Here is a 20,097-nt window from a genome sequence, read left to right as displayed (position 1 = left end):
AGAATAAAGGAAGCTCTGGGCCAGTTAGTCTGACAGTGGCTGGGGAGATGTTGAAGTTGATTATTAAAGCGGACTTGTCAGGGTACTTGGAGGCACATGATAAAATAGGCCGTATACAACATGGTTTCCTCAAGGGAAAATCTTGCCTGACAAATCTGTTGGAATTCTTTGAAGAAATAACAAGCCAGATAAACAAAGGAAAATCAGTTGATGTTGTATATTTGGATTTTCAGAAGGCCTTCGACAAGATGCCACACATGAGGCTACTTAACAAGCTACAAGCTCACGGTATTACAGGAAAGATCCTAGCATGGACAAAGCAGTGGCTGATTGGCAGAAGGCAAAGCGTGCAAATAAAGGGAGCCCTTTCTAGCTGGCTGCCAGTGGCTAGTGGCGTTCCACAGGGGTCTGTGTTGGGACGGATTCGTTTTACATTGTATGTCAATTATTTGGATGATAGAATTTATGGCTTCGTTGAAAAGTTTGCAGACGATCTGAAGATTGGTGGAAAGGCAGGCATTTTTGAGGAAGTAGCGAAGCTACAGAAGGAATTTGACAGTTTTGAAGAATGGGAAAAGAAATGGCAGATTTAATACAGTGTTGGAAAGTGAATGGTCATGCACTTTGGTAGAAGAAATGTAAGGCTTGACTATTTTCTAAATGGAGAGAAAATATAAAGAAAACTGAGGTGCAAAGGGACTTGGGAGTCCTTGTGCAGGATTCCCTAAATGTTAATTTGCAGATTGAGTCTGTGATGAGGAAGGTAAATGTGATGTTAGGATTCATTTCAAGAAGATTAGAACATAAAAGCAAGGATGTATTGTTGAAACTTTATAAAACACTGGTCAGGCCTTATTTGGAGTATTGTGAGCAGGTTTGCGCCCTTTATCTCAGGAAGGGTGAGCTGAAACTGGAGAGAGTTCAAATGAGGTTCATGAAAATGATTCCAGGTTGAATGGCTTGTCATATGAAGAGTGTTTGATGGCTCTGGGCCTGTATTCACTGGAATTTGGAGGAATGAGGGGTGATCTCATTGAAACCTATCATTGAAAGGCTTTGATAGGATATGGAGAGGATGTTTCCTATGGTGGGAGAGTCTAAGACCAGAGGACACAGTCTCACAATGGGGAAGCATCCTTTCAGGACAGAGATGTGGAGGAATTTCTTTAGCCAGGGAGTGGTGAATCTGTGGAATTCTTTGCCACAAGCTGATGTGGAGGCCCCTTATCTACAAACGTTTATATATTTAAGTCAGAGGTTGATAGATTCTTGACTGGTCAGGGCATGAAGGGATATGGGGAGATGGCAGGAGATTCGAGCTGAGAGGAAAATTGGATCAGCTATGATGAGATGGAGCAGACTCGATCGGCCAAATGGCCTAATTCTGCTCCTATATCTTAGTCTTATGGTCTATAGTATAATTAAAATATTTTCAAATAAATTTAGACAGGAACACTGATAGGAAATGGTTAGAGGGATATGGGACAAACACACGGAAATGGGACTTACACAGGAAGACATCTTAGCCCGGATGGATGAGTTGGGCCATGGGTTCAACATCTACCAAACCCCTTCCCAGATCATCCTCCTGAGGAATCTCACCCTGGAGTCTGTCTGTGAACTGTTGGTGTGACATCAGTCCAGAGGGCAGTTCAGTGCCACAAAAACAGGCAGATTGGATAAAGGTGGCAGATTTCATTCTTAAATGTAAGTTTGTGTCTGTGTCTCTGACGGTGTCCCAGTCTGCTGGTGTGTTTGGGTATTTATCACGTTGTTGGTGTGTGTGTGTGTGTGTGTGAGAGAGAGAGAGAGAGTGTGTGTGTGTGTGTGAGAGAGAGAGAGAGAGTGTGTGTGTGTGAGAGAGAGTGTGTGTATGTGAGTGTGTGTGTGTGTGAGAGAGAGAGAGAGAGAGAGTGTGTGTGTGTGTGTGTGTAATGCTGTGCAATGCTGAGGCTCTGACTACAATCTATCAATCGTGCTTGTGCATGTGTGTGAGGGAGATTTGCCAGGCTGGTTACATGATCTTCTCCCATCATTCACCGAGGTCAATGCTGATCGGTGTGTCCGGGCTCAGTCTGACGTTGCTTCAATGTGGTGGTTTGATAACAACAGTGAGACTCGCGAGTCCAGCAGGGGGCAGAGCTGAGTCAGTCAGACCGCGGTCACGGACAGGTCAGACACGGTGAGTGGCTCGAAGGACTTGTGAATTTTTCTGACAATCCCTGTCACCACAGTGATACCAGATTTTATCCCCTTTAATGTCATCCATTGAATGTTAATTCCAGAGCGACTGTGTTGGGATTCAAACTCATGCATTGGCGTATTTGTCTAGTGTGAATGGGATCAGGATGCAGTGGTTCACATAACAGTGCCGTGTGTTGGTTATATGTTACCCCTGTGTCAGTCTGTTCAGGGATTTGACATTTCCAGCTGACCATGTGACAGTGATGCTTCCCGACAGGTGGGGTTGGTGCCGGAATGAACTTCAATTCCAATGACCCAATTAGAGGCAGGAACAGGCCACAGTGACGAGGTTCCAGCAGGTTGGCGACACTTGTTTACAGGTACAGAAGGGACAAGTGGAGCGGCCATTGTTGGGGTGACCAGTGTTGGAAATAGGTCAGTGGTGAGAGTAGGAATGTCTGGCTTTGGCTCAAAGGAAACTTCAACTCCAAAGAGGCGTTGGCTCTGGGTAAGCTTCTGTTAAAGTTCCCTTTTCTTTCCTCTTAGTGTACCTCGCGTAGTAACTGGCTGTTGTGTGTTCTTCATGCTGGATGTTGGAGTCCTGGGAGACCCAGAGTCTCCCAGTGAACACCATCTGTGTGAAGTACATCTGGCTCCAGCTCCCTGAAGACCATATTAGAGCACAAGACCATAAGACAGAGGAGCACAATTAGGCCATCTGGCCCATCGAGTCTGCTCCACCATTCAATGATGACTGATCAGTTTTTTTTCTCCTCCTCAACCCCAGGTTCCGGCCTTCTCTCCGTAATCTTTGATGCCACGTCCAATCAAGAACCTATCAATCTCCGCCTTAAATACACCCAACGACCTGGTGTCCACAGCTGCATGTGGCAACAAATTCCACAAATTCACCACCCTTTGGTGAAAGAAATTTCTCCTCATTTGTGTTTTGAAAGGGTGCCCCTCTATCCTGAGGCTGTGCCCTCAAGTCTCAGATTCTCCCACTATGAGAAACATCTGTTCTGCATCTTCTCTGTCTAGGCCTTTCAACATTCAAAAGGTTTCAATGAGATCCACCCGCATCGTTCTGAATTCCAGCGAGTACAGACCCAGAGCCATCAAGTGTTACTCGTGTGATAACTTTTTCATTCCCTGAATCATTCATGTGAACCTCCTCTGGACCATCTCCAATGCCAGCACAACTTTTCTATGAGGGGCCCAAAACTGTTCACAATACTCAAAGTGAGGCCTCACCAGTGCCTTATAAATCCTTAGCATCACATCGTTTGCTCTTGTATTGAATGAAATGAATGCTAACATTGAATTTGGCTTCCTCATCACCGACTCAACCTGCAAGTTAACCTTGAGGTGTTCTGCACAAGGACTCTCAAGTCCTCGGGGATGTTAGGGATCTGTAGCAGCAGCTGGATGACCTTTGGGTTGTAGAGGAGAGTGAAGAGATAATTGATCAGAGTTACAAGGAAGTAGTCACCCCGAAGCTGCAGGAGGCGAGTAGCTGGGAGACTGTCAGGAGAAATGGAAATGTGAATAGGCAGTTAGCGCAGAGCAAAGAGGTCCTGAAGAGAGAATGTAGAGATCTAGGTAGAAAGCTGAGAAGCAGGACCTCCCAGGAAGCAATTTCTCGATTGCTGCCTCTGTCACGCACCAGTGAGTGTAGAAACAGGATGATTCAGCACGTTCTGGAGGAATTCAGCAGGCCAGGCAGCATCTATGCAAAAAAATACAGTCAACATTTCGGGCCGAACCCCTTCAGCAGGACTGGAGAAAAAATGCTGAGGAGTAGATTTGGAAGGTGCGGGAAGGAGAGAAAGAAATGCCAGGCGATAGGTGAAACTCGGCAGGGGAGGGATGAAGCAAAGAGTTAGGGAGTTGATTGGTGAAAGAGACAGAGGCCATGGAAGAAAGAAGGCTGGGGGTTGAGGGGGAGAGCCCAAGAGGGAGGCAGTGGGCAGGCAAGGAGATACCATGAGAGAGGGAAATGGGAAATGGTGAAGAGTGGGGGGTGCAGGTATTACTGGAAGTTTGAGAAATCGATGTTCATGCCATCATGTTGGAGTCTACCCAAATGGAATATAAGGTGTTGTTGCTCTGACATAAGTGTGGCCTTATCCTGACCGTGGAGGAGGCCAAGGACAGACATATCAGAATGGGAAGTGGAATTGGAGACATAGAAACATAGAAAACCTACAGCACAATACAGACAGACATATCGGAACGGGAAATGGAATTAAAGTGGGTGGCACTGGGAGTTCACACTTGTTCTGGCGGATGGAGCGTAGATGCTCGGCGAAGTGGTCTCCAGTCACCTGGAGTGTCACCTCACCTGGAAGGACTGTTTGTGGCCCTGAATGGTGGTGAGGGAGGAGGTGTAAGGGCAGGTGTAGCACTTGTTCTGCTTGCAAGGATAAGAGCCAGGAGGGAAACCAGTGGGGAGGGGCGAATGGACAAGGGAATCATGTAGGGAGCAATCCCTGTGGAAAGCAGAAAGTGAGAGGCGGGGGATGGAAAGATGTGTTTGGTGGCGGGATCCAGTTGGACATGGTGGAAGTTGTGGAAAATTATATGCTGGATGCAGAGGTTGGTGGGGTGGTAGGTGAGGACAAGAAGAACCCTATCACTGGTAGTGTGGTGGAGGATGAGGTAAGAGCAGACGTGTGTGAAATGGAAGAGATGTGGTTGAGGGTAGCGTTGATGGTGGAGGAAGGGAAGCCCCTTTCTTTGGAAAAGGAGGATATCTCCTTCAATCTGGAATGAAAAGCTTCATCCTGAGAGCAGATGCAGTGAAGACAGAGGAATTGAGAGAAGGAGATGGCGTTTTTACAAGTAGCAGGGTGGAACGAGGTATAGTCCAGGTAGTTGTGAGAGTCTGTTGATTTATAATAGACATCGGTGGATATGAGTTCAGTGGGGCAGGAACAAGCTGAAACAATGGGTCTACCTGGACAAGCAGGTTTGTGGATTTTGGGTAGGGGGTTGAAACGGGAAGTGCGTGATGTGGGCTGTGAGAGTCTGTTGGTTTATAATAGACATCGGTTCCCTTCCTCCATCATCAACGCTACCCTCAACCACGTCTCTTCCATTTCACTCACGTCTACTCTTACCCCATCCTCCCGCCACGCTACCAGGGATAGTGTTCCTCTTGTCCTCACCTACCACCCCATCAGTATCCGTGTCCAGCACATAATTCTCTGCAACTTCTGCCACCTCCAACGGGATCCCACCTCCAAACACATCTTCCCCCTCCAACCCCCGCCATTTCTGCTTTCTGCAAGGATCACTCCCTACACGAGTCCTTGTCCATCTGCCTCTCCCCACTGATTTCCCTCCTGACACTTATCCCTGTCCATCCGTCCCTCCCCACTGATCTCCCTCCTGTCACTTATCCTTGTCCATCCGTCCCTCCCCACTGATCTCCCTCCTGACACTTATCCCTGTCCATCCGTCCCTCCCCACTGATCTCCCTCCTGTCACTTATCCCTGTCCATCCGTCCCTCCCCACTGATTTCCCTCCTGACACTTATCCTTGTCCATCCGTCCCTGCCCACTGATCTCCCTCCTGACACTTATCCTTGTCCACCCGTCCATCCCCACTGATCTCCCTCCTGTCACTTATCCCTGTCCATCCGTCCCTCCCCACTGATCTCCCTCCTGACACTTATCCCTGTCCATCCGTCCCTCCCCACTGATCTCCCTGCTGTCACTTATCCTTGTCCATCCGTCCCTCCCCACTGATCTCCCTCCTGACACTTATCCTCATCCATCCGTCCCTCCCCACTGATCTCCCTCCTGTCACATCCTTGCAAGCAGAAAGGTGTTTCACCCGCCCTTATACCTCCTCCCTCACTTACATACAGAGCCCCAAACAGTCCTTCCAGGTGAGGTGACAATACACCTGTGAGTCTGTTAGGGTCATATGCTGTGTTCGGTGCTCCCGGTGTGGCCTCTTGTATGTCGGTGAGACCTGACGTAGATTGGGAGACTGCTTCACCAGGCATCTATGCTCCGTCTGCCGGAAAAAGCAGGATCTCCCAGTGGCCACCCATTTTACTTCCACTTCCCATTCCCAAATGTCCCCCCATGGCCTCCTCCACTGTCATGATGAGGCCACACTTAGGTTGGAGGAACAACACCTTATATTCTGTTTGGGTAGCCTCCAACCTGATGGCATGAACGTCGATTTCTCAAGCTTCCAGTCATGCCTCTACCTCCCCCACTTCACCATTTCCCATCCCCTTTCCCTCTCTTATGTTATCTCCTTGCCCGCCCATCGCCTCCCTCTGGTGCTCCTCCCCATCCCCTTCATCTTCTTTCTTCCATGGCCTTCTGTCTCTTTCACCAATCAACTTCCCAGCACTTTGCTGCATCCCTCCATCATGTATCTCCTGGCGTTTCTCTCTCTCCTCAGCCCACCTTTCAAATCTACTCCTCAGCTTTTCTCCTCCAGTCCTGCCGAAGGATTTCAGACCGGAACGTCGACTGTACTTTTTTCGATAGATTTTGCTTGGCCTGCTGAGTTCCTCCAGTATTTTGTTTCTGTTGTTCGGATTTCCAGCGTCTGCAGATTTTCTCTTGTTTGTGATTTGGCAAATTAATGTGTGGCTGAGAAGCTGGTGCAGGGACAGGGCTTCAGGTTCTTGGATCATTGGGATCTCTTCTGGGGGAGGTATGACCTGTTCAAACGGGGCAGGTTGCACCTGGAACCGAGGGGGACCAATATTCTCACGGGCAGCTTTGTTAGAGCTGTTGGGGAGGGTTTAAACTAATTTGGCAGGAGTTGGGAACCAGAGTGAAGGGACAGGATAGGAAGTATGGTAAAAACCCAAAGAGAGCCTACAGTCAGACTGTCAGGAAGGGCAGGCAAGTGATGGGACATAGTCTCAGCCAACAGGGTGAGTATCAGTACTTTAGGAATGCAGAATCAAAAAGGGTAGCAAATACAGTACCCAAAGTGTTATATCTCAATGCACAGTGGATAAGAAATAAGGTGGATGATCTTATTGCACTATTACAAATTGTTGGGTATGATGTCGTGGCCATCACTGAATCGTGGCTGAAGGATGGTTGCAGTTGGGAGATGAACGTGCAAGGTTACACGTTGTATCGGAGGGATAGGAAGGCAGGCAGAGGGGGTGGCGTGGCTCTGGTGGTAAAGAATGATATAATTTCTAAGGTAAGGACATGTTCGGCACAGCTTTGTGGGCAGAAGGGCCTGTATTGTGCTATAGGTTTTCTATGTTTCTAAATCAGAAGAAAGATGTAACATAGGATTGGAAGATGTTGAAGACTTCTGGGTTGAGTCAAGAAACTGCAAGGGTATTTCCAGGCCTCCCAATAATAGCTGGGATGTGGACCATAGATTACAACAGGATATAGAAAAGGAGTGTCAAAAGGTCAATGTTATGATAGTGGTGGGAGATTTCAACATGCAGGTCAATTGGGAAAATCAGGTTGGAAATGGATCTCAAGTGAGTGAGTTTGCTGAATGCTTGTGAGATGGCTTTTTAGAGCAGTTTGTCGTTGAGCCTACTGGGAGATCAGCAATACTGGATTGGTGTTATGGAATGAACTGGGAGCAATTGGGGTGTTTAAGGTAAAAGAACCGTTAGGAGGCAGTGATCACAAAATGATTGACTTCAACTTGAAAGTTGACAGGGAGAAAGTAAGTCTGACATCGCAGTAATACAGTGGAATAAGGGTATTTACAGTGATAGGTGAAAAGAGTTGGACAAAATAATTTGGAAGGAGATGCTGGCAGGGATGACAGCAGAGCAGCAATGGAGAGAGTTTCTGGGAACAAATGAGAAGGTGCAGGATGGATGTATTCCAGAAACAAAGAAATACTCAAATGGAAAAATAATACAAGGGAAGTCAAAGCTAATGTAAAAGCAAAGGAAAGGGCATAAAACAAAGCAAAAATTAGTGGGAAGAAAGGACTGAGAAGCTTTTAAAAACTACAGAGCGCAACTAAAAGAATCATTAGGAGGAAGAAGATGAAATATGAAAGCAAGCTAGCAAGCAATATCAAAGTGGATAGTGAAAGCTTTTTCAAGTACTGTATGTAAAAATAAAAGAGAGATTAGTGTGGATGTAGGATCGCTAGAAAATGAGGCCAGAGAGATAATAACGGAGGCGAAGGAGGTGGCAGATGAACTCAGTGAGTGCAGTTAATTTTACAAGGGAGAAGGTGCTCAAAAAGCTGAAAGACCCAAGGGTACATCAGTCACCCAGAGCAGATGAACTGCACACTCGGGGCTTGAAAAAGATAGCGGTACAGGTTGTGGAGGCATTAGAAATTATCTTTCAGACGACTGGAAAATTGCAAATGTCACTCCATTCTTTAAAAGAGAAAGGCAGCAGAAAGGAAATTATGACCAGTTAGCCTGACCTCAGTGGTTGGGAAGATGTTGGAGTCAATTGTTAAGGTTGAGGTTATGGAGTACTTGGTGACACAGGACAAGATAGGACAAAGTCATAATGGTTTCCTTCAGCGAAAATCTTGCATGACGAACCTGCAGGAATTCTTTGACGAGATTACACATAGGATAGATGAAGGGGATATTGTATAAATGGACTTTCAGAAGGCCTTTGACAAGGTGCCACACGAGGCTGTGACCAAGTTAAGAGCCCATGGTATTACAGGAAAGTTACTGACATGTTTAGAGAGTTGGCTGATTGGTAGGAGGCAGCGACTGGGAATAAAAGTATCCTTTTCTGATTGTTGCCAGTGACTAGTGGTGTTCTGCGGGGGTCGGTATTGGGACAACTTCTTTTTATGCTGTATATCAATGATTAAGGTGATGGAATAGATGGATTTGTTGCCAAGTTTGCCGATGTTATGAAGATTGGTGGAGAGGCAGGTGGTGTTGAGGAAGCAGGTAGGCTGTAGAAGGACTGAGACAGATTAGGAGAATGGACAAGAAAGGAGCAAATAAAATACAATGTTGGAAAATGCATGTTCATGCACTTTGTTTGTAGAAATAAATCTGCAGACTGTATTCTAAGTGGGGAGAAAATCCAAAAATCAGAGATGCAAATGAGACTTGGGAGTCCTTGTGCAGAACAACCTGAAGGTTAACTTGCTGGTTGAGTCAGTGGTGAGGAAGGCAAATGCAATGTTGGCATTCGATTCAAGAGATCTAGAATACAAGAGCAGGGATGTGTTGCTGAGGCTTTATAAGGTACTGGTGAGGCTTCACCTTGAGTATTGTGAACAGTTCAGGGCTCCTGATCTGAGAAAAGATGTGATGGCATTGGAGAGGGTTCAAAGGAGGTTCAAAGATGGGCCAAGTAGACTAATTCTGCTCCTATGTCTCATTGTCTCTCGTTCCCCTTCAGCCCTATTATTACAACCATATTTTGCGTCGAATTATAACTTAATTGTGTCTCATAAACAAGGACAAATGAATCAATATGTTTTACCTCGCTTAAATTTGTCAAGCACTTCTTCCGACGCTAAGTCGAGCAAATAGGGATGATCAAATTTTTCAACCAGTAGGGCACCATCTGTCACTGACAATCTCTTGGCGTCATCACTGATCCTGTAAATATTATACAACTGGTCATAAACTGAGCATCAGTGATATTTGAACTATTTTACAAGTCCATCCAGAGTTTCAGTCAAGACCATGTCCTACCTCCTCTTCCGACGAGCTTCCTCCTGAAATAAATAAAACACAGATCTCAATTGACTGAGACTGACCATCGGCATCCGAACAGCAGGAATCTGAAGCAAGTTATTAAAAACTGCTGAAAATTCCTGCTTACTCCCACTGACACACCTGGAGAAAGAAACATAGAAACATAGAAAACCTACAGCACAATACAGGCCCTTGGGCCCACAAAGTTGTACCGCACATGTTCCAACCTTAGAAATTACTAGGTTTACCCATAGCCGTCTATTTTTCTAAGCTCCATGTATCTATCCAAAAGTCTCTTAAAAGACCCTATCGTATCCGCCTCCACCAGCATTGCCAGCAGCCCATTCCACGCATTCACCACCCTCTGAGTGAAAAAACCTACCCCTGACATCTCCTCTGTACCTATTCCCGAGCACCTTAAGCCTGTGTCCTCTTGTGGCAGCCATTTCATCCCTGGGAAAAAGCCTCTGACTATCCACACGATTAATGCCTCTCAGCATCTTATACACATCTATCAGGTCACCTCTCATCCTCCGTTACTCCAAGGAGAAAAGAGTCTGAAAAGAGTGTCTGAAAAGAGGATGCTGTCCAAGTTGCATGCCATCTTGGTCAATGTCTCCCATCCACTACATAATGTACTGGTTGGGCACAGGAGTACATACAGCCAGAGACTCATTCCACCGAGATGCAACACAGAGCATCATAGGAAGTCATTCCTGCCTGTGGCCATCAAACTTTACAACTCCCCCCTTGGAGGGTCAGACACCCTGAGCCAATAAGCTGGTCCTGGACTTATTTCCTGGCATAATTTACATATTATTATTTAATTTTTTATGGTTTTTATATTGCTATATTTATACTCCATTCTTGGTTGGTGCAACTGTAACAAAACCCAATTTTCCTCGGGATCAATAAAGTATGACTATGACTATGACTATGACTAAAAGGCCGAGTGCACTCAACCTGTTTTCATAAGGCATGAAAGAGGGACACGGAAGCACAGGAGAAAGTACAAGGAATGTTTATGAAAATTACACCATAACTGAGAGGATGGAACTTACAGGAGAGACTGGACAGGTTGTGCATTTTTATCTGGATACAATGTCAGGGAGGATCAGATGGAGGAATTGAAGATTGCGAATGGATTTGATGGGGTGGGAGCGGAGAAAATATTTCTGCTTGGGCCGAGACCAAAAGTCAAAGGTAAAACATCAATTGGTCTTTAATAAATGCCACAAGAATAGATTTGGTCTATATGACACAATTATTAAAACTATGCAGGCACTATACGACAATCCTACTGCTAGGATTAAAATCAATGGATATTTATCTAATCGTTTTACCCTAGAAAGTGGCATGAGATAGGGTTGTGCATGGTCTATTCCTGTCAGGAACAGGAAGGGAGCAGTTACTCTATTGGGGGTCTTCTATCGGCCCCCTGGTAGCAGCAGAGATATAGAGGAACAGATTGGGAGGCAGATTTTGGAAAGGTGCAAAAATAACAGGGTTGTTATCATGGGTGACTTTAACTTCCCTAATATTGATTGGCACCTGATTAGTTCCAAGGGTTTAGGTGGGGCAGTGTTTGTTAAGTGTGTCCAGGATGGATTCCTGTCACAGTATGTAGACAGGCCGACCAGGGGGAATGCCATACTAGATCTAGTACTAGGTAATGAACCGGATTAAGTCACAGATCTCTCAGTGTGTGAGCATCTGGGGGACAGTGATCACCGCTCCCTGGCCTTTAGCATTATCATGGAAAAGGATAGAATCAGAGAAGACAGGAAATTTTTTAATTGGGGAACGGCAAATTATGAGGCTATAAGGCTAGAACTTGCGGGTGTGAATTGGGATGATGTTTTTGCAGGGAAATGTACTATGGACATGTGGTCGATGTTTAGAGATCTCTTGTAGGATGTTAGGGATAAATTTGTCCTGGTGAGGAAGATAAAGAATGGTAGGGTGAAGGAACCATGGGTGACAAGTGAGGTGGAAAATCTAGTCAGGTGGAAGAAGGCAGCATAAGGTGACACAGAAGGTGTTGGAGTTGTTAAAATACATTGGTTCCCTCGGACCTTGAAGGAGACTAGTGTTGAAATTGCGGGGGCCCTGGCAGAAATATTTAAAATGTTGCTGTCTACGGGTGAAGTGCCGGAGGATTGGAGAGTGGCTCATGTTGTTCCGTTGTTTAAAAAAGGATCGAAAAGTAATCCAGGAAATTATAGGCCGGTGAGATTAATGTCAGTAGTAGTTAAGTTATTGGAGGGAGTACTAAGAGACAGAATCTACAAGCATTTGGATAGACAGGGGCTTATTAGGGAGAGTCAACATGGCTTTGTGCGTGGTAGGTCATGTTTGACCAATCTATTGGAGTTTTTCGAGGAGGTTACCAGGAAAGTGGATGAAGGGAAGGCAGTGGATATTGTCTACATGGACTTCAGTAAGGCCTTTGACAAGGTCCCGCATGGGAGGTTAGTTAGGAAAATTCAGTCGCTAGGTATGCATGGAGAGGTGGTAATTTGGATTAGACATTGGCTCGATGGAAGAAGCCAGAGAGTGGTGGTAGAGAATTGCTTCTCTGAGTGGAGGCCTGTGACTAATGGTGTGCCACAGGGATCAGTGCTGGGTCCATTGTTATTTGTCATCTATATCAATGATCTGGATGATAATATGGTAAATTGGATCAGCAAGTTTGCTGATGATACAAAGATTGGAGGTGTAGTAGAGAGTGAGGAAGGTTTTTCAGAGCCTGCAGAGGGACTTGGACCAGCTGGAAAAATGGGCTGAAAAATGGCAGATGGAGTTTAATACTGACAAGTGTGAGGTATTGCACGTTGGAAGGACAAACCAACGTAGAACATACAGGGTTAATGGTAAGGCACTGAGGCGTGCAGTGGAACAGAGGGATCTGGGAATACAGATACAAAATTCCCTAAAAGTGTCGTCACAGGTAGATAGGGTCGTAAAGAGAGCTTTTGGTACATTGGCCTTTATTAATCAAAGTATTGAGTATAAGAGCTGGAATGTTATGATGAGGTTGTATTAGGCATTGGTGAGGCCGAATCTGGAGTATTGTGTTCAGTTTTGGTCACCAAATTACAGGAAGGATATAAATAAGGTTGAAAGAGTGCAGAGAAGGTTTACAAGGATGTTGCTGGGACTTGAGAAACTTAGTTACAGAGAAAGGCTGAATAGGTCAGGACTTTATTCCCTGGAGCGTAGAAGAATGAGGGGAGATTTGATAGAGGTATATAAAATTATGATGGGTATAGATAGAGTGAATGCAAGCAGGCTTTTTCCGCTGAGGCAAGGGGAGAAAAAAACCAGAGGACACGGGTTAAGGGTGAGGGGGGAAAAGTTTAAAGGGAACATTAGCGGGGGCTTCTTCACACAGAGAGTGGTGGGAGTATGGAATGAGCTGCCAGACGAGGTGGTAAATGTGGGTTCTTTTGTAACATTTAAGAATAAATTGGACAGATACATGGATGGGAGGTGTATGGAGGGATATGGTCCGTGTGCAGGTCAGTGGGACTAGGCAGAAAATGGTTCGGCACAGCCAAGAAGGGCCAAAAGGCCTGTTTCTGTGCTGTAGTTTCTATTAGGATGGATAAGTCCCAAGGGCCTGACGGAATATTCCCCAGGCTGCTCCATGAGGCGAGGGAAGAGATTGCTGAGCCTCCGGCTAGGATCTTTATGCCCTCGTTGTCCACGGGAATGGTACCAGAGGATTGGAGGGAGGCGAAAGTTGTCCCTTTGTTCAAAAAAGGTAGTAGGGATAGTCCGGGTAATTATAGACCAGTGAGCCTTACGTCTGTGGTGGGAAAGCTGTTGGAAAAGATTCTTAGAGATAGGATCTCTGGGCATTTAGAGAATCATGGTCTGATCAGGGACAGTCAGCATGGCTTTGTGAAGGGCAGATTGTGTCTAACAAGCCTGATAGAGTTCTTTGAGGAGGTGACCAGGCATATAGATGAGGGTAGTGTAGTGGATGTGATTTATATGGATTTTAGTAAGGCATTTGACAAGGTTCCACACGGTAGGCTTATTCAGAAAGTCAGAAGGCATGGGATCCAGGGAAGTTTGGCCAGGTGGATTCAGAATTGGCTTGCCTGCAGAAGGCAGAGGGTCATGGTGGAGGGAGTACATTCGGATTGGAGGATTGTGACTAGTGGTGTCCCACAAGGATCTGTTCTGGGACCTCTACTTTTCGTAATTTTTATTAACGACCTGATTGTGGGGGTAGAAGGGTGGTTGGCAAGTTTGCAGACGACACAAAGGTTGGTGATGTTGTAGATAGTGTAGGGGATTGTCAAAGATTGCAGGGAGACATTGATAGAATGCAGAAGTGGGCTGAGAAGTGGCAGATGGAGTTCAACCTGGAGAAGTGTGAGGTGGTACACTTTGAAAGGACAAACTCCAAGGCAGAGTACAAAGTAAATGGCAGGATACTTGGTAGTGTGGAGGAGCAGAGTGATCTGGGGGTACATGTCCACAGATCCCTGAAAGTTTCCTCACAGGTGGATAGGGTAGTTAAGAAAGCTTATGGGGTGTTAGTTTTTATAAGTCGGGGGATAGAGTTTCAGAGTCGCAATGTAATGATGCAGCTCTATAAAACTCTGGTTTGGCCGCACTTGGAGTACTGTGTCCAGTTCTGGTCGCCTCACTATAGGAAGGATGTGGAAGCATTGGAAAGGGTACAGAGGAGATTTACCAGGATGCTGCCTGGTTTAGAGAGTATGCATTATGATCAGAGATTAAGGGAGCTAGGGCTTTACTCTTTGGAGAGAAGGAGGATGAGAGGAGACATGATAGAGGTGTACAAGATAATAAGAGGAATAGATAGAGTGGATAGCCAACGCCTCTTCCCCAGGGCACCACTGCTCAATTCAAGAGGACATGGCTTTAAGGTAAGGGGTGGGAAGTTCACGGGGGATATTAGAAGAAGGTGTTTTACTCAGAGAGTGGTTGGTGTGTGGAATGCTCTGCCAGAGTCAGTGGTGGAGGCAGATACACTAGTGAAGTTTAAGAGACTACTAGACAGGTATATGGAGGAATTTAAGGTAGGGGGTTATATGGGAGGCAGGGTTTGAGGGTCGGCACAACATTGTGGGCCGAAGGCCTTTACTGTGCTGTACTATTCTATGTTCTATATTCTATGGTCACCGCTACTCTTCGGAATATATCTGGAACCATTACCTCAATACATCAGACAAAATGAATATATCAGGGGAATTACAATTAAAGGGACAGAGCATTAGTTGGCCTGGTATGCGGATGACATCTTGATCTATGTCCAGGGCAACCAACATACTCTTTACCTAATTTGATGCAATCATTTGAACAATATGGCCAATTATCAGGATACAAGATCAACATAGATAAAACCCAAGCAACACACATCAAAGTTGCTGGTGAACGCAGCAGGTGTTGAATTTCCAGCATCTGCAGAATTCCTCGTGTTTACATAGATAAAACCCAACTTCTTTCATATAACTATCGCCCACCAAGAGAAATTGAAAGATGATATCCTTGGGCATGGCCAACAGTCTGTCAAAAGATTTGGCAAAATTATCAGAATGTAATTATCAGCCTATATATAAAAAATTAAGGAAGATATAACAAGATGGAGCCTAATTCCTTTTCTTGGTCTCAGTTCAAGGATTGAATCTATTAAAATGAATATACTGCCCAGACTACTATATCAGTTTCAGACCCTACCAATAGAGATTAAACAAACTCAATTCAATGAACGGAACAAGGTGCTATGAAGATATATATGGCAAGGTCAAAGGCCTAGGGTTCGGCTCAAAACATTGCAATTGGCCAAGAAAAAGTGGGGGCGGGGGGGAATGGGGCCTACCTTCTCTTAGAGATTATTATTTTGCAGCCCAGTTGAGAGCTGTGATATGCTGGTGCAACCCATCATATGACGCTCAATGGAAAAACATTGAGAAGAGGATACTTTCCATCCCCATACAGGCAATTTTGCCTGATAACAACCTACAAAGTTACATAAATGCTACTGATAACCCGTGGGTGAAATGGGCTCTTAAAATATGGAAAACTATTATAAAAGAACATAAACTAGAGAGAGTCATTGTAATTCTTAAATGGTGTGCATGTGACTCGGATTTTACGCCGGCTAAACTGGGTGCTAGAATTAAAGACTGGACAGGAAAAGGAAAAACAGTTATTTGCAATATAATGAAAGAAGGAACACTGTTCAGTTTTGAAATGCTCAAAGAGAAACACTTATTAGAAAAACAAGACTTTTACCGGTATTTATAGATGTGACACTATGTTAATAGGACGGTTAAAAATGTAACCAAGGCAAGTACATGTCTGATAGAGCTATTTAGAAAAGCATATAATTCAGACAATGGTAATAGAATCATTTCAAGCGTGTTTAAGGGTTTGTCAATTCTTAAAACACATTCGACTTCATACATTAAAACAAATGGGAGAAGGAAGGAGGGATAATAATGAGTGAGGGAGACTGGACAATAATATGGAGGTATCAATGGAAGTGTACCAGTTCACAGAAATGGAGGGAGTTTGGGTGGAAAAACTTGATAAGATACTTTATTACACCCTCTCAGAAATCCGTTTATGGTAGGTAGGTACTGCACCAACCCCACCCCCCCCCCCATTTGCTGGAAAAATTGTGGAAATCAAAATGCAAGCTATTATTATATGTTCTGGGAATGCCCCATTATCAAAGACTGTTGGAGTGGGTTTCGTAATGCCCTACAAGACATCTTTAAATGTGAAATACCCTTAGAAAGTAAGACCATATATTTTGGGTATGTACCTCAAGAATGCTTGAAAAAAGATAAATATCTAATGAATATACTGCTGGTGGTTGGTAAAAAGACCCTTACCAGGAAATGGTTAGCACAGGAGAGCCCAACTTTAAATGTATGGATGGAAATTACAATGGACGTTTACAAAACGGAGAAAATAACAGCATCTGCTGATCATAAGTTGGAACAATTTTATTCATACTGGGAAAATGGTTTAACTATACAAAACCTCATAGGCCTGATTTTATTCTCACAAGTCAATGAATATGTTGTAAAAAATGATCACTCTCTACTCTGTACATAGTTTTCTTCTTTCGATTGTTCTTTCTTTCCTCTCCTTTCTATAAGTGTATACCTCAGAGTCACAGTTTGAGGATAGAGGGGAAGCCTTTTAGGACCGAGTTGAGGGAAAACTTCTTCACACAGAGAGTGGTGAATCTGTGGAATTCTCTGCCACAGGAAACAATTGAGGCCAGTTCATTGGCTATATTTAAGAGGGAGTTAGATATGGCCCTTGTGGCTACGAGGGTCAGGGGGTATGGAGGGAAGGCTGGGGCGGTGTTCTGAGTTGGATGATCAGCCATGATCATAATAAATGGCGGTGCAGGCTCGAAGGGCCGAATGGCCTACTCCTGCACCTATTTTCTATGTTTCTATGTTTCTATAAATATTATGTGGAGATTTGTGACAAACATGATTATATCATATTTATGTACAGTATCTGAAATACATCTTATGGAAATATTTGTTTGATGATGAACTTCAATAAAAAATAAATGACAGAAAAAAAAAACAAATGCCACAAGAAATGTGGTGAAGAGAACGTGGACTCACTGTCACAGGAGTGGCTGAAGTGGAACAGCAGAGATTGAATGTAATGGGGAAGCTGCATAAACACATGAGGGACCATAGAGTTCGGGGCACTGTTGCTCTGTGTGGGAGGTTGCTTGTGAAGCAGGGAAGTTGATAAGGGAAGAAGGGCTGAAAGACCTGTCTTTGATGGAAAATGGGATATAATCCAAAAAAGAATATATCTGAAAAACAAAACAGATGGTACAAATTCTCTGAAACAATGAACCTGATACAAACCAGATATTGCTGGTAAATCTGATGTGTGGGTCACATCCTGCGATTCAACCTCAGTTCCCACTGATCGACAGAGAGACCCTCCAAACCCACCACACCAGACACACTCACAGCCTCTGACTGTAACTGGTTGTTACTCTGAGTATCAGGGGAATATGTGGGAGTCACAGAAACGATCACCAGCTCAGTGCTCTGATCAGAGTAACTCATTCCCGAGAAGGTTGCAGACTGTCCTGTGATGTACAAATGTTGTGGGAGGCCGGTTTGGGGAATGACAACAGTTCGGAACAGTGAAAACATCTGCCAGGTTTAAATCAGTTTACAATGACAGTATTTGTAAATACCACACTGATTTAAAATTCATCATATTGTGATTGTGCACTTTTACAGAACCAAACTGAAATCTCTCACCATGAGGAATATCACATCATCTTTCTGATCCATCTGTGTTTGTAACCAAGAGATTTCCTCCTGAATAGAATTTAAATTCTCTTGAATGTCTCGAAGATTTTTCTCCATTGGATTTAGAATCCTCTCCTCTTCTTCCCTGAGATCTCGGAGCGCGCGCTGCTCTTTCTCGGTGATAATCCGGCGCAGTTCAGCAAACTGGGATGTGATGTGGGACTGAACACTTTGTGACTGTTCCTGTCAAATGAAAGGAGAGGCTAGTTTATTATTTGGCCCTGATGTATTTCCTTATGATATGGACGGTCTATCCAGCCCATCATCATCCAAGAGGACCACATCCTTGCCGTTGGGTTTGGAGGCTTGTGAGCCTCAGTGACCCAAAGAACTCTGCTGGCTGGAATGTGGGCTTTATGCTTTGACTCTTGGTCAGGTCACCCATGCCAAACAGGTCAAAGGGTAGAGGCCAGAGTGCCAGAGTAAGAGTGGTCTACTGGTCCTCCAGGTTCATGGGTTCAGCTCAGGGCTAACAATACTGACTGGTAAAACAAAATTGTTATGGAAACAATGAAGAGTCTTTCTACATCTGAGTGCCATGTTATTCCTGAGTCTCCACTCAGGACCTGCATGACTGACAGGAGTGAAAACTGAAAAGTAGCTGCTGACGTGTTCAATGAAGACATGAACACTGCCAGAGATGGAGGGCCTTCATTGCAGTCCTAAACGCCAGTGGCATAACAGGCAGTAAGTAAGTGGCTCTCAGATCTTCGATGACATTTCCCTGGAACTCAGTCTTCCTCACTGACCCATTAACTCCCACCTGATTCACACACAACCCCCCTTCACAGGGTTAATTACAGTAGCCAATTTACCGTTCAACCATGGAATGTTGGCTAAAAGAAGGTACTGGTTACCGGGAGAACGTGCAAACTCCACGCAGACAGCACCAGAGGTCAGGATCGAACCCCGGGCACTGGAGCTGCGATATTCTGCTATTCTGCATTAAAGGGAACAAAACTACACAACGATATTGGAAATTCTGCTCAGGGAGCCTCACCCGAACTCCAGAAATCTTCTCTTTCTGTTGCTGCTCCATTTCCCGAAAGTCCGATTTCTTTTTTGTGAGAGAGTCTAAGGAAGATTTAACCCGATCCTGGGAATCAAACAGCGAATGGGTTAGACAAAAAGATGACACTTTTGGATTAGACAAAAAGACGGTCGAGAGCGGGTTATTTTTACCTTGTAAGTTTTAACGGCTTCTTTAATCGGCATGAAGTTGTGAGACTTGTGTTCCAGTGCATCTCTACAGATCAGACAGATCAGTTTCCTGTCCGTCTCACAAAACAGCTTCAGTTCTTCCTCATGTTCCTCGCAGTGAAGTTTACTTTCCTTCTCTTTCGGATTCAGGTTTAGTTTTCGAGCTTTCTCAGACAGATTTGCCAAGGCCCGACTGGCCCTGAGGGTGCGGTCCGTAAACTCCTCTCTACATTGCGGGCAGGAGTTTCTCTCCTTCCTTTCCCAACACCGTGTGATACAGGAGCGGCAAAAGTTGTGTCCGCAGTCCAGTGACACCGGATCGGTGAAGAAATCCAGGCAGATGGGACAAATTGCCTCCTCGGTTAAACTCTCGACCTGTCGTTTCGAAGCCATGTTAACTCCCGGCACTTCCTGGTTCAGGATCCTTTCACTTTCGGAAGCTGCTGAACCCCTGCAGTACCGCGATTGTTCACTAGGCGCGCTGCAGGCTCACGGAATGAACATAACGTTGTTTCAAGTGTTTTCCGGGAAGTAATCACGGCAATTTCCCCGGCAGGATGGGATCAGAAACACATTAAAGAGGTCTGAATATAAATGAACCCGGAGCGCGGAGTCTGGTTCAGTGTAAGGCAAAACTGACAGGGACAATTCCTGAAAAGCGAGACAGACTGTTGGCCTATTGTCCAAACCTGCTCCTGGATGTT

At 45.0% G+C, this 20,097-nt stretch overlaps 1 pseudogene; it reads right to left on the bottom strand.

Annotated features, from left to right (window-relative positions):
• The window catches only part of LOC140198305 (zinc-binding protein A33-like), a 33,385-nt pseudogene extending 13,592 nt beyond the window's left edge, over window positions 1-19,793 (bottom strand).
• Between the last annotated feature and the right edge of the window lie 304 nt (window positions 19,794-20,097).

Source organism: Mobula birostris, chromosome 5 (genome assembly GCF_030028105.1).
Source record: "Mobula birostris isolate sMobBir1 chromosome 5, sMobBir1.hap1, whole genome shotgun sequence".
Lineage (NCBI taxonomy): Eukaryota > Metazoa > Chordata > Chondrichthyes > Myliobatiformes > Myliobatidae > Mobula > Mobula birostris.
Note: the sequence above shows the minus strand (reverse complement) of the source record. Positions and strands in the feature narration are given on the sequence as shown.